This window comes from Cyanistes caeruleus, chromosome 20, assembly GCF_971803275.1.
Source record: "Cyanistes caeruleus chromosome 20, bCyaCae1.hap1.1, whole genome shotgun sequence".
NCBI lineage: Eukaryota > Metazoa > Chordata > Aves > Passeriformes > Paridae > Cyanistes > Cyanistes caeruleus.
In genome coordinates, this window is record NC_141720.1 from 2,103,138 (window position 1) to 2,118,327 (window position 15,190).

The following is a 15,190-nucleotide window of genomic DNA, read 5'->3' on the forward strand; positions in this document are numbered from 1 at the left end:
AGAGAAATCTGCAGGGGATACCAACCACTGCCGCAGCTCAACCAGCTTGAAAGTGGGCAGATGTTCTGCTGGGGAGTTACTGTGGGGCCCAGAGATGTTTTTGCAGAGCTGAAAAGGTATGAAAGGAATCAGGGATCCAAAGAAAACAGCTTGGCACTGGGGCATGTCCCCGCTGCGCTGCTGAGTTCTCTCTGCTGCCTGGAGTGCTTTTTGTTCTCCCTGCGTGTTTGTGCCTGATGTGTCTGAGGGCATTTTGTCTGAGGACAAGCTGGATCACATCTAGAGTGAGGAGAGAGGTGCACAGGGATGGTCTGACAGCTGTTCCTGTCTTTAGCATGGAAAATGCTCATTGTGTTGGATCTTTATTCATTCCTTGTGTACATCAGGTACTGGCTGTGCTCAGGTTTTAGGCTCATCATGACAAGGACATTGGAGCGTGTCCAGGGATGGGAATGGAGCTGGGGAAGGGGCTGGAGCTCCAGGAGAGGCTGAGAGAGCTGGGAAAGGGGCTCAGCCTGGAGAAAAGGAGGCTCAGGGGGCCCTTGTGGCTCTGCACAACTCCTGCTAGGAGAGGGTTGGGCTCCAGTCCCTTGGTAATAAATGACAGAAGAAAAAGAAACAGCCCTAAGTTGTGCCAGGGGAGAGTCAGGTCAGATATAATGAGGAATTTCTTCCCTGAAAAAGCTGTCAAGCCCTGGCACAGGTTTCCCAGGGCAGTGGTGGTGTCACCATCTCCGGGAGGATTTAAAATCCATGTGGATGTGGCACCTGGGGACGTGGCCTTGGCAGTGCTGGGGGAATGGTTGGACTCAATGACCTTGGAGGTCTTCTCTGAGCTGAACATTTTCATATTTGGATGATTCTGTGTCTGTGTTTTGAGCTTTGAAGCTTGAGCTGAGCGTGGAGTGAAAGTCCTTGAGCATTCAAAGCCCATTTCACGGATTTTCTGAGGGTTTTCAAAGTGATTTTTGTTCGTTGTGTGGGGAATGCTCCATGTTTTATTTGCACCACCACTTCTCTGAATCCTGAGAGAGTTCCCACAAAGCAGGGGAGGAGAGGGGAAATCAGGGTGTGAGGTTGCTCCCCTTGATCTCATCATTCCCTTCCTACATGGTGTTTCCTTGGACCACCTGGAGCTTCCCACCAGAGGCTGCAGGTGTCAGGGGGGCTGGAGGGAAGGCAGAGGGATGGGAAGGCTCCTCTTGGGATGCCACCCGTGCTGTGGAAGGGTTTTCCCAGGTGTCCGGAGGGGCTTTCCAGGTCACTCCTTGCCACAGCTCCCGGTCAGCAGTGGCAGGACAAACCCAGCTGCTGTGTGGCAACACTTCCCAGTGAGACTGGGCTTGTTGGCAGGCAGGAGATGGGGACCAGCCCCTCCAACAGCGCCGGCCGTGGATGACACAAGACGGGAAGGAGTGGGAGGCTGCAGGACGGTTCCCACCTCAGCCGCCGTGTCCCTCCTGTGACCTCCCACCTCCGAGCTGCTGCAACGCTCCTCCTGCCTCCTCTTCCCTCCCACACACACCACTGAGACCTGGGCTGGGCTGGGGTGGCAGGAGCTGGCAGGAATGTCATGGCCCAAAGGGATTCTGCTCCCGCGTGTCCTTGGCTCCAGCCCATGGAGGAGGCCGGGGCTGTGTGTGGGTCGGCAGCTGAGCCACCCCAGGGACCCCAGGAGAGCCTTGCAGGGTAAATCCTGGCCTGTCCCCTCATGGGTGCTGTGGGAAGACAGAACGACACCGACAGCCTGGAATTGCCGTGGCTGCACAGGACGCCACTTTTGCTGGAGCTTCGCAAGGAAGTTCTGTGCCACCAGGCCCAGCCTGGCAGGACATTTCCCCATCATTCCAGCTCATGCCAGGATGTTGGCTCTGGAAAGTGCTGCCTCCATGGTCCCATTCTTTGGTCTCCTCCTGGCTGTTGGCAGTCCCCAGCAAACGCTCTGGAGCCTTGACTCTGCCCCAGCCTCCCTCTCTACGTGCCTGGGTGTCCATCAGCAGCAAACCACATCTGGCTGCTGTTGCTGTGTCGAGGGGTGGCTGAGGATACATGGAATACCATCAGGGAGACGTGGTTCTACGTGACAAACGCAAACAGAGGCAGAAAAATCTGGTTGTAGAATGCAGTGACTGATTCAGTAGTAAAGGATTAGATGGCGCGGAAGAATGACTTGGTCGCTGCCTTCCTTTCACATGTCGCAGCTGGGCACAGCTGGACTTTCCCTTTCCCTTTCCCTTCGCCTTCTTTGGGAGTGATGCAGCTCAGAGCTGTGCTGAGTGAGCAATGGCATCACAGGATCTCGCAGCTCGCTGGCTCCAGACTCCCAATTTCCTGAGCAGAGCAGCGCTGACATAGTCTGAGCTCTTGGCCACAGCCTGCAGTGCTCTAAAACACTTCAGCACTTGAGCTCAGTCTGCCAAAGCTTTGCTTCCCTTTTAACACAGGCCTTCAAGTTTTAGGCTGCTGCTGCCATGTGAAGTGAAAGTGAAAACCCAGGAATTGTGTTCTTTTCCTGAAGGGATGCTCCATGTTCCCCCAGACAGAGCCTGCTGCTGCCATAGGCACCAAATCCGCCAAAACACAGTCAGGCATGGCTGGAGTGCCAGCTGGAGTGCCAGCCAGGCAAAGGAGCCAGAGCTGAGCACAGCCAGGGTGCCATTCTCCTGTTCCTGAATCCTCAAATCCACAGGGCATCAAACCAGGGTTCCATTCTCCTGGTCCTGCATCCTCAAATACACAGGGAATCACCAAATCCCGCAGGAACCCTTTCCACAGGAGGCAAAATTCAGAAGCAAACCCCAGATGGTTCCTGAAAGCTCAATGGGAAAGGATTGTTTACATGATGAAATGGGGATTTATGGATTTTCTCAAGTTTAGCGTGGAATGTTTGTGTCAGATCTGCATCTTTTCCACTGTATTTCTGATTTATTTCTGCAGCCTTCTCCCAGTGTGTTGAAAAACCCCCCTCAAGGGAGAAGGTTCAGATGTCAGGCTTGGCTCAGTGGCACAGGAAGCAGAGGGGTGGCTGTGGAGGCACAGGGGGGATGGCTCTGCTTTAGCAGAGCCCTCTGACGAAGCACACGGACCATGAAATCCAGGCTGCTAATCCTGGAGCTCTGGGGAACTTAGGCTGTCTGTAGTGAAAAGGAGGGCTCACACTGCACCAGCCACTCCCATCACACTTGGCCCCATTCCAGCCCCAGCCCTGGCCAAGGGCAGAGCCAGGAAAGACAAATCAGCACAAATTCTCCTCAGGACCTCGCTGTCCTTCTGTGCATGTGAAAAGACAGCAAACTTCAGTTTTCACATCTGGGAGTAATTAATGACTTCTCATGTGCCAGTGATTTCCTGGCACTCATCTGACCCTGGTTTTCCCTTGAAATGAGCAACGGCATGGATTTATTCCTCGTTCAGCCATCCCCTGCCACACGTCTGCTGTCACGTCATCTGCCCTTTTGTGCCATTCTCTGAGAGCTTTATGGCTTACTTTGGCAGAGGCTTTCTGGATCATTTCCCATCAGGTAAATAAACAAAGATAAGGCCAGTGGCCTCCACTGGGATCAATTTCAGAGCTCTCCTTCCCAACAGCTCACCCAGGAGAAGCACCTGACCTGTTGTGAGTCTTGTGACGTGTTACTCTGTCTATAAAAGTTGTTTGTGAGCGTGGTGATACCAAGAAAACCCTTGTTTGAGTGGGGAGAATGCAATTAATAATTCAGTTAATTGCAATTGCTTGAATGTAATTAATAACTGTACAGGAAGAAACCCAGTGCCCTCCTGCTCTCACTGGTTCTGGGAAGGGTGCCCAGCCCTGAGCAGACCAGAATTTTACAGCTGTGAGCATCCACAGCTTGATTCACGCTGAGTGAACACATCAGAGGAACCCACACAGGAATTTTATCACCAGCCTTCACCGCCAGGTGTTTATGGCCACCATCACCTGAACCAATTAAACTCACAGAATCAAAAAATTCCAGGCTTGATTTGTTTGGGGGACCTTAAATATCATCAAGTTCCACCCCCTGCCATGGCAAGGGACGCCTTCCATGATCCCAGATTGCTCCAAGCCCCATCCAACGCTTCCTGACATGGGGCATCCACAACTTCTCTGGGCAACCCATTCCAGTGCCTCATCACCCTCACAGTAAAGAATTTCTTCCTAAAAATAAATAATTCTTCCTAAATATAAATAATAAATCAGGATTGATTGAATTAATGCTAGGATGAGTTCTAGCACTTAGTAAAAATTTAAACCATCATGAGAGAGGGTAAAACTCTCCTGGTACTGATAGGTAAGGCTTTATAAAGCCTAAAACACCTACCCCAGCATTCCCCCTCCCCATTAAAGCTGTAGAATTCCTTTCTGTAGTATTTTGTGGGTGCTGCAAATTTCCACAGCTTCAAGCACACACTGGTTATGTTTATAGAAGAGGAAATTTCTGTGGGGATGAAATATTCAGGATTTGTGTGTCTCAGGAAAGTTCTTGGGCATGGGGTTGCTGGAAGCTGAGGGATGTTTTGGGGTAGCATTTGATAGGTTTTCCCAGTGTATCCACACCTGCACTGGGGCTGGCAAGATTTGGGACCTGTGAAAAGCCCCTGTTGGAGGTGTCCAGCTGCAGGGAGCAAACAGGCAGTGCTGGGACATTTCTGGAAATTACTCCACCGTGACTCTCTTGGCAGCTTGTTGTGGCTCCAGTGGGAGGAAATGGATGGAATCTGTGCCAGGTCTGGAGCTGGAGCTGCAGAGTGGTGTGGGGGCAGCCTGTGCCCAGCAGAGGATGGCGTGGCCATGCTCAGCCTGCTGCCCTCTTGATCAGGTTTAAGTGATAATCCTGGAATATCCTGAGCAGGAGGGACCCCCAGGATCAGCCAGCCCTGCCCAGACCCCCCAACATCCCAGCCTGGGCATCCCTGGAGCTCTGGCAGCCTCGGGGCCGTGCCCATTCCCTGGGGAGCCTGGGCAGTGCCAGCAGCCTCTGGGGGAAGAACCTTGCCCTGCTCTGCAGCCTGAGCCTGGCCTGGCCCAGCTCCAGCCGTTCCCTGGCTGCTGTCCCTGTCCCAGAGCAGAGAGCGGAGCTGCCCCTCGGGAGGAGCTGCAGCCCCCGGGGAGCTCTGCCCTCAGTCTGCTCCAGCCTGAACAAGCTTCTCCTCCAAGCCCTTCTCTGTGTAATAATTACACATTTCCTGCTCACAGCCTTTCAGCCCACTTCATGTCCTTTACAGAAACCTGATCCTTTGGGTTTCCCAGGTGGGATGGGGCAGAGTATCCCGGTGGGTTTTGGCCGCCGTCCCGTGCCCCGGCGTGGGAGACTCCTCGCTTGTATCGCCCTTCCCCTCCCTCCAACACACCCTTTCTGTTGGCTGCAGTTCTGAAGAAGCTGCTTGCCCACACAAAACTCTTACTGAAATGAAGGATTAAGAAACAAATGCAGAGGCCAGAGAGTCAGCCTGCTGAATGTTCAGTTCTTCGGGAGCTGGGCTTCAAACTGGTGTTCTCAGAAATGTGATGGATCATGAGAATTTCAGCGTTCCAGGTGGAAATGCCACGGGAAAATACTCCAAGACTAGTCTGAAATTTCTAAATCTCTGAAGCAAATCTATATATCAGAAAGAAAGGAGGTTGAGTGTTGGGGTCAGAGGCGCAGAATAAGCCCTTACCTGTGGTGCCTGACACCCAAGAGAGCTCTGAGTTTAGCACAACACCATGGAGACAGCTGTTAAAGTTAAGTAGAGAAGCTGGGAACGTGTGTGCGTTAAATAAAGTTTTCTTCAGTCACTGGGTGAAAAAGTCTGTTTAGGGTGTAAGCTGTATTAGAGAATAAAAGACAATATGGAGGATTTAGGGTGTTGCCCCTTTCTCCTTCTTCTTCCTTCTTCATCTTCTTCTTCTAAGGGTTTTTGGGTAATAGTGAGTGATTGGATGAAGAAATCTGCACACAGATGTCAAGTCATTGGGTCACTAAGAAAAATAATTTACTTGGCATTTGCTTATTGGACAAATAGACATAGAAAAGACCTTGGAAAGATTCTTCACTCTCCATTTTGCACCTTTATATTTTAGTGATGGAACTCCTTTTATTCTGTGTATATATAATATAGATAAGGAAGGAATAAACAGCTAAGCCTGAACATCAGAAACATCAGCCTCTCTCTCATCAATCTCAGTCCTGGGGAAAAAGCACCCAGCCACCAATGTCACACCCAGACAGCTGGGAAAGGCACATGGTTTGTCCATGAAATTTTTTTTCAGGCTGATCTTATTGTTTCAGCGTCTCTCTCTCTCTCTCTCTCAGAGACTCTGGATGAAACTGTGTCATTTCAGGTCTTTTCATTATTTCAGGGGGATTTTACTTCTGTTGACACTGAGATTACAAAGCCACCACAGGTACTTTTTTGTGGAATGTGAAGTACAGATAAACAACTGCAGTTTGTTATTCTGACCCTGAAAAGAAGCAGGCACTAATCCCAGCCAGGGTAGAGCTCCTACACTTCACCTTGCAGTGGGATAATGGCTTATTGTTTATTGATTCTCCTCCTGTAAAAAGTAACCTCATTCGTTAATGAAAGCAAATCTTACATGGAAGTGGAGCCCAAATATTGCTTTGCAGAGATGGGAAACACCGGATTGTTGGGCAGACAACAAAGCACAATAAATTTCTTTGTGCTTCAAGACTTTTTTGTCTCTCCCTCTTTTTCCTGAAGAACAGTGGATAAGCACTGGGAATGTTACCAGGCTTAGAGGAGATGCTCAGTTCTGGGGGCAAAGAGACCTCTCAGGGCCAGGCTTTTGCCAGGTGTGTCCAGAAGTGTTTGCAGGGTTCTCAATATATATTTAGATTATGAAGGATTATGTTTCTCTTTAGCCAAACCAGCTTTAAATGGAGCCTCTACGACCTGAGAGCAGCTGTCAGGCAGCATTAATGCTCCATCCATCCATCCATCATCCATCCATCCATCCATCCATCCATCCATCCATCCATCATCCATCCATCCATCCATCCATCATCCATCCATCCATCCATCCATCCATCCTCCATCCATCCTCCATCCATCCATCATCCATCCATCCATCCATCCATCCATCCATCCATCCATCATCCATCCATCATCCATCCATCCATCCATCCATCCATCCATCCATCCATCATCCATCCATCCATCCATCCATCATCCATCATCCATCCATCCATCCATCCATCCATCCATCCATCCATCCATCATCCATCCATCATCCATCCATCATCCATCATCCATCCATCATCCATCCATCCATCCATCCATCCATCCATCATCCATCAATCCATCCATCCATCATCCATCCATCCATCCATCCAGCATCCATCCATCATCCATCCATCCATCCATCATCCATCATCCATCCATCATCCATCCATCCATCCATCCATCCATCCATCCATCCATCCATCATCCATCCATCCATCCATCATCCATCCATCCATCATCCATCCATCATCCATCCATCCATCCATCCATCATCCATCCATCCATCCATCCATCCATCCATCCATCCATCATCCATCCATCATCCATCCATCCATCCATCCATCCATCCATCCATCCATCCATTTCTGACCTTGAGTTTTGTCCCTGGAAGCTGCAGTGTGTGTGTCTGATAATGTGTGATTGTGTTCCCTGGGATTTGGGAGGGTGGTTCAGCCCAGCACACAGCCCATGCAATTAGAAAAGATTGCCACTTTCAACATTCCGTGAGGTCTCATGAATCTCTGTGGTGAGTGGGCAAATTCTACTCATGCTGAGCAAAGAAAACCACAACCTCCTGGGTTGTGAAAACCACAGGCTGCTGGGATGAGAGGTGAGAGCATGGAAATTACAAAGGGGCAGAGGAAATGATTGTAATCTTGCACAAAATATGTTGTCGTGGCTTTGAATGCAGAAGTGACACAAGTGTGAATGAAAAGGGACAGACTCCAGCCTTCACTTCCCTTGAACTTTGTGGTTTTTAATACTGAACAGACTCAGGGATGATTAAAACACCTGTGGAAGCTGCACAGAAGTGCAGAACCCTCTCAGTTTTACAGGACTAGAGAAGAATCTCATTAGCTCTAGGCAGCATTTATCTTGTCTGTGTGGCTTCTCCCTGTGAAGTGATGAGTCAAAATTATCTCAACAGCTGGGAAATTATTGTTCTGAGAAGCTGTGGCTGCCCCTGGATCCCTGGAAATGCCCAAGGCCAGGTTGGATGGGGATTGGAGCAGCCTGGGATAGTGGAAATTGTCCCTGCCCATGACAGGGGAATGGAACTGGATTATCTTTCCAAAGTCTAGGATTCTATGAAATGCAGCTATTATAGGAACAATTCCTGACATCTGCTTTTTTTGGGCAGATCAGGCCTATTTTTCTTGAGCTGATGCTCAAAAGAAGAAAAAAAAAAAAGAAAAAAAAAAAAAAGAAGAAAACTGCAGCTTCCCCAAAGGAAAAACCAGTACATTTCTGAGATGCACCCTTTGGACAGGAGGAAAGCTGGGAAGCTCCTGCTGGTTATTTGAGGTGACATTTGAGAGGCAGGAAGTCTCCTTCCAGGACAGTTTTGTCTCCTCCAAGGACAGAACGTGTTTGCATTCATGTCTTTCAAAGGAATTGCTTTGGAATTCATCATTTGATTTTGATTTGGAGCTCATAACTGGAACTGTTTGAAGAACTGGGGTTGATTGGAAGAGTTAATCACGTGAATATATAAGAATGTGCCTTCATCTTACACTGCCTGACCTGGGACAAGAGAGAGCTGCACTTACAAAGGGTTCACCCCCAAAATTCTGACCAGGGAGAAAACTGCAAAAGCAGCAGTGCAGACCACAAAAATGAGCAGCAATAAGATGGGAACTCTGCAGGGCAGTGCCTGACCCCCAGGTCGTTGTTTAGAGGGGCTGCATGACCCTGCTGCTGCTCAGTGAGGTTCCCATCCCTGCAGGAGCGTGGTCAAGGCTTGAACGAGGAACACATCTGGCTTTGTGGGCAGATGTGGCAGCAGGATGAGAGAGCGGCATGGGAAGAGCAGATCCAGGGGAGATGATGGCCAAATGTCGAGGTCAGCCTGTGCAGAAGGAGCTGCTGGAGGTTTGTAAGTGGTTTTACACTTAGAGGGGCTGAGGTGGGAAAATGGGACTGGCACATCCAAGGAAGGTGCTTGAGTACACGTGGGTGAAGCCTGCTCTGATTCCACCGTGGTTTTGGTAAAAGTCGTGGTGGAATTTGGATGGAGCTGCAGCTTTGAAGCCACGTGGGGATGGTGCTGAGAGGAGCTGGCGGGTGTGGCTGTGAGGCAATCGTGCCAGGCATTATTGCTCTGTCAGCTCCATGGGGGCAGCGACATCCTGAGTGGGGGAGGAAGGAGACTTGTTGGGACAGCCCAGCCTGGGCTGCAGGATCTGGGTAGGAGTCTGTGCAGGCTCCTCTTCCTGGCTGCCCTCTGAGGTCAGGAGTTTGCTGCTTCTTAATTGGGCCTTCCTCACATGATGAGGAAGTTAATTAGTCAAATCCTGAAACTTCTCAACGGGGCTGCGCTCCCTCATCTCTTCCCGTGGGATCTCCTGGCACTATCCCAGCTGTGGGATGAGGAGCCAGCCCTGTGCATTACACACTGGCTTTGTGGTGGGTGAGCCTTCCCTCACCTCATGACCACACTGCAGGACACGACAGGAGCAGCGATGCTGAGCGCTCCAGGCTGTGCCAGTGTGGACATGCAAATGAGGAAACAGAGACATCACCTTCTCCAGCGCGTCCATGAGCCTGGAAAAGTGATGTCACAGTCCTCACCTCCCAGCCCTGTTGTTTGGGCAAAGCCAGTGAGTCAGGGACCTCTGGGGAAGGGCAGAAATGTTTTGCAGCGAGTGTCGAAGCTGAGATTTCCGGTGGGTGAAATAATGGAGTATTGCTAGAGTACAGCAGTGGCTCGTGGAAAAATCTCTTGACACAGGATGTGACTGTGCCTCCATCCAAATGAGTTTTGACTACCTGATAAGGCTGATAGCTGCTAATTAAAGCTCATGACTTTTGTGGAGCTGATCTCTGTGCTGTAGTAGGCAGAAGTTATAGGTTAACCTATAGAGAAATCAAGCAGTAAAACCTTTTTATTGTTTTTTTTTTTTTTTAAACTGGGGTCAAAGAATTAATTTTAAAGCAAAATTCTCTAAAGGCTTTATATTTTTCCCCCACTTGCAGCCTCTCCGGTGTGGCACAATAAAAGGGCAGTGGTTGATGTGAAAGGTGTTACGTGGGGAAAATGCTGAGAAGCAGATGCTCATCTTAATGGCACAGTCTGTGCTTTATCACAAAATTATACCTAATCCTGTACCTAATTATACCTGCAGTTTTTATCTGCAAGTGCTTGTCATTTCCCAGGTTAAACATCAGCTTGTTTTTGTACTGCCATCTAAACTAATTGTTACTTACACACAGCTGTCAGGACATAATGCTTGGCAAAATGTTCTGCCTCTGGAAAGTTCTATCAGCTTATCTGGTGGGATTTGAACCCTATAAATTAACACACTGCCACAGACAATGGGAAGAATTTTCATATTTATGAATCTCTTGGAGAATGCAGGAATGTCACAGATAACTGGAGGTCTCTTGTGGAGAAAGGTTGTTCCCTTGTACTCTCCCCCATTCAATTATTTAAGGCAAATCACTTCTGGTTTTACACTGATCAGTAAAAATCTGGTCTTGGTAATCAAAAAACAGAAGGGAGGTGAGAATGTAGGTTGGGGGAGGTAATAATTCTATTAGACCAAATATCCTGGGGATATCCTGGGGGAAAAACACGACAGAAATATTCGATGTTCCTTATCTGATGTCCCCTTGCCACACAAAACTGTCCTGCAGCTCACACACCAACATTTCCAGTTCTGGCCATATTATGGCAGTGGTGTGGCCTTACAGAGCCACTCCAGCCCCAAAGCTGTCCAGCTCCTCCAGGCACTCAGTGACTCCCCAACGACAGACAATTCCCTGTCACACCCAGCTCTGCAGGTGGGAAGGGGACAGAGACAGGGAAGGCTGGAGGGAAGTGCTGGAATTCTGCCATGGTCAATGAAACAAAATGCAGAAAGGTTTTAGCATCTTTTCCTCATCCACTTCTTTTCTATTTTTAAGTCTTGCTACCACCAAGGTGAAGAATGAGGACCAGGACATTCAGAAACACCTGGGGAATCTGAGCAACACAGATTAGGGGATCAATTTGGAGCATTGGGAAAGGCTCTGTGGTGTAAGACTCACTCAATGAGAGAAGGAACGCAAATCACACCCTGCCTCCCTCCCTTCTGCTGTCATAGGTGGATCAAACAAGAGTAACGTGGTTCCTAAATCTGCAGAATAATTTTGTCCTATGTTCTCATCTCTTTGTCAGGTACAAGATGGTATCAGCTGGAGCTGAAGGACTAATGCCTGTTTCTTTGTAATTAATATTGATTGAACTCTCCTGTCCTGTTGCTGGAAGATGAGTTATTGAGGAAAGCTTTAACATCTGTCTGTGTTGTGTAATAAAATTCTTCCATTTGAAGAAATGCCATGCAGGCTTCCATGCCATTCCCAGAAATTTTGCCTATTATCTGAAATGGTGAAGAATAGCAAGTGGGGGAAACATCCTAAATAAACTCATTTCCTTGAATGAGCAATGGTCTCAAGAAAATGAAGCCGTACAAAGCCACAGGAGGATCATCACAGTGGCTTTTACAGCTTTCAGCAAAGTAGTCTTGATAAAGACAAATGAATCATCCCTGTGTGTTCATTTGGAGCAGATGTTGGATGAAAGGTGCTTCCTTTATCCTTCAGCAGAACCTTCATCATTCCCCACCTGATGGGAGGAAAAGAAGGAGCTCAAATCATGAAGCTGTTTCTGCCTCCCTACCTTATTTAGAGACTCCTCTGTTTCGCTTTTCCATCAATTTGTTGAGACACGATTTCCCTCATCTTCTCAATTTCCTCTCCCCTCCTGTTCTCGGGGTCATTCCAGTAACACACTTGTACAATGATAAATATTCGTCGAAATTCCCAGTGGGATGTCTCACCACTGAGCTCTCTGGATTCTGAGGGTGCTACCTCAAGTTTTGGGCATTCATGGGGAAAATCTCCCTCACTGAATCATCTGGGTCTGGTGTTTGGAATGAGTAATGGAAGAGCATTTGGGGTCATGGGGTGTCAGTGCAATGAGAGTAATGTATTTAATGGAAATTATGGACCTTGGAATAGAAAAACCAGGAAATCAGCTAGGAAGGCTTCTCTTTTATCTAGATCTGGATTCTTTCTTTATTTTTCCCCATGCCTTTCTCAAACTGGGCTTGATCCAGGAGGCTGCAGCACCTCTGCTTTGCCCTCACTCCCTGCACAGACCCACCCTGCAGAACCCTTCCTGTGGCTGCCAAGCCATCCATGCCACCCCTGGGTCAGGCAGCAAACACGAGCAGGGTGAAGAGTTCTCTCCGTGATGGCTGCTCTCCTGGCAGGGGAGTCACCCAGCTCCTGGAAATCACCAGCACCCCTTGCACAATGCCTGGCACGCACGGCCCGCGGTGACGTGCCAGGAGCCACCTCAAGTGTCAGGGGATGGCTGGGAGCCACACTGGGAGCCCAGCACAGCCCTCCCAGCCTGGGCTGACCCTGGCTTGGGCTCTCGGGGTGTCCAGCTCCCCTCCGTGCTGGCTGTGGTTGTTTAGGTCATTTTGGGGATCACAGGGAAAGGCTGAAGGGCTCTGTGTGTGTGTCAGGGCTTTGCAGTGCTTGGTATCGAGGGATTTTTATTGCCATTCCATGGAAGGGACAGTAATGGATAACATAAAGAGCTGTCACAGAATCCCAGACTGGTTTGGGTGGGATGGGACATTAAAGCTCATCCCATCCCACCCCTGCCATGGGCAGGGACACCTTTCACTGTCCCAGGCTGCTCCAAGCCTGGCCTTGGGCACTGCCAGGGATCCAGGGGCAGCCCCAGCTGCTCTGGGCACCCTGTGCCAAGGCCTCAGCACCCTCCCAGGGAAGGATTTCTTCTGCATGTTGAACCTAAATTCCCCCTCTCTCAGTTTGGAAGTATGTTTGTCTCTGGTTCCTCTGTAGCAGCATGTCCAATTGAATAAAATTCAGGAAAATCCAGTGAGGATTACTCAAAGTGTGGAGAATGCAGGCAGCATAAGGCACAAGCACATGAAGTGTGTGGCTAAATGATAATTACAGGGCGTCTTTGAGACCTACTACGTAAAATGTCTTTGAGAGGAGGAAAAGAACAGAGAACTGATCAACACCTTAAAAATGTGCCTGAAAAAAGACTTAGAATTGTGTATTCTGCACTGGCCAGTTGCTCTTCTTCTCTGGGCTTTGAATTTACAATAGGAAAATACAGGTTGGGTTTCTGGGCTTCTTATTTCACATAACCATCGAGGTTGGAATGGACTTCCAAGGTCATTCATCCCAACCTTTGTGAAGCACTTGATGATTTAATCAGAAATTGTTATTACTAATATTACTACTCTTAATATTACTACTGTTGTTATTATTATCATCATCATTATTATTGTGATGATGATGATGTCGATTTCTTCAATGGCAGATATTTCTTTAACGGTAATAATATTTTCACCTGTAATATCAGTGTTGTTTAGATCAGGCTCTGCTCTTTAGGATTGCAAATCTAGTACAAAAATACTTTTAAAATCTTCCCATATTGCATAACACAGAAGTGTTTAAAGGTGTTTAAAATAATGGCTGGGAAGAAAAGAACCAGCTGAACTTAATGTGCAGAGAGGGGGAGATGCAAAACTTCAATCCCAAGGTGCTTCCACCCCTTGGCACTTCACACTGAGCTGAGTCAGAGCTAAACAGAATCTTTCTGATAAAAATATTTTTCCTCTGGAATGAAAATTATCTTGAATCAAGTGAAAACTTGGAGGAATTGGACTGTTTTTGTCAAGAATAAACATCCATTTATTTTTGTTTGAATGATATTTGATTGTTCTGTTTCAACTAAGTTTGACTGAATTTCAAAATAATTCACCTTTTTTCTGTTTTGGTCACAAATAAACTCATCTTGACTCTACTGCAATTAAATATTAGACAAATTAAGGAATTAGACTCAGGGAATAATTTTCAGCTTTTCATTCTGTACTGAAAGAAAACAAAATGAAACATCTGAGCGTGGCCCACAGAAATTTCAAGTATCATCTGTGTTAAGCAGTGACAAGATAAAATTTGTCACTGTCACACCATGAGACAGTTCCAGTGAGAAAAGATCAATTTTTTAGCAATTCAAACAGTATTTTCACAGAATATCCACAAGCACATTTCCAAAGCTGTTTCTTATGTCACAATTTCACTGGTCAGAAACAATTGCTGCAATATTTCCCTCTGCAGCGTCTTTATTTATTTAGTTGTTCATTTAGAAATAAAAAAGGATGTGCTAAGGGATAGAAGCATGGTTTGGGGCTGTTTCATGATGAAATGGTGCAATCAGCAGTGTTTGTGAGATGAACCCAATGGCACAGTCACATCTGTAATGTTCCTCCAAGCATCTTGGTCTGTATTTGTCAGAGTTCCTATTATTAGCTCACATTCCAAATGTTGTTTGAGGTTACCAGAAGGAGCTGGACTAGACCCCAGTGAACAACCAAACTTCTGATCTTCTTCAGTTCTCACTCCCTCACTTTTTTTTTTTTTTTTTGGAGGAGCCTGGGAGTGACTAAATGCAGAAATTTCAAAATTTGTGTCTGAGATCAGGCTCAGGCCTGACTCGATTCCACCCAGCTGGGTCCATGGATTCTTTTACCTTTTGATACTTGCCCCCTTGTCGAGCTCCTCGCTGCAGGAGCACCAAGGCTCCTCCAGCCCAGCTGCAGCCAGAGGAGCTGGGGACGAGCTCCTGAGCCCAGCTGTGCCCTCAGAGCGACACCGAGCTGTCCCTGCGGCTGCTGGGACCTCCTGGTGATGTTTGGTCACTCCAGTGCCCTCAGGTGAGACCCCACCTGCAGAGCTGGCCCAGCCCTGGGACCAGCACAGGGAGCACCTGGAGCTGCTGCAGGGATCCAGAGGAGGCTCCAGGGGGATCAGAGGGATGGAGCAGCTCTGCTGGGAGGAAAGGCTGGCAGAGCTGGGATTGTTCACCTGGAGAAGCTTTGGGGTGAGCTCAGTGTGGCCTTGCAGAGCCTGAAGGAGCTGCAGGAAAGAT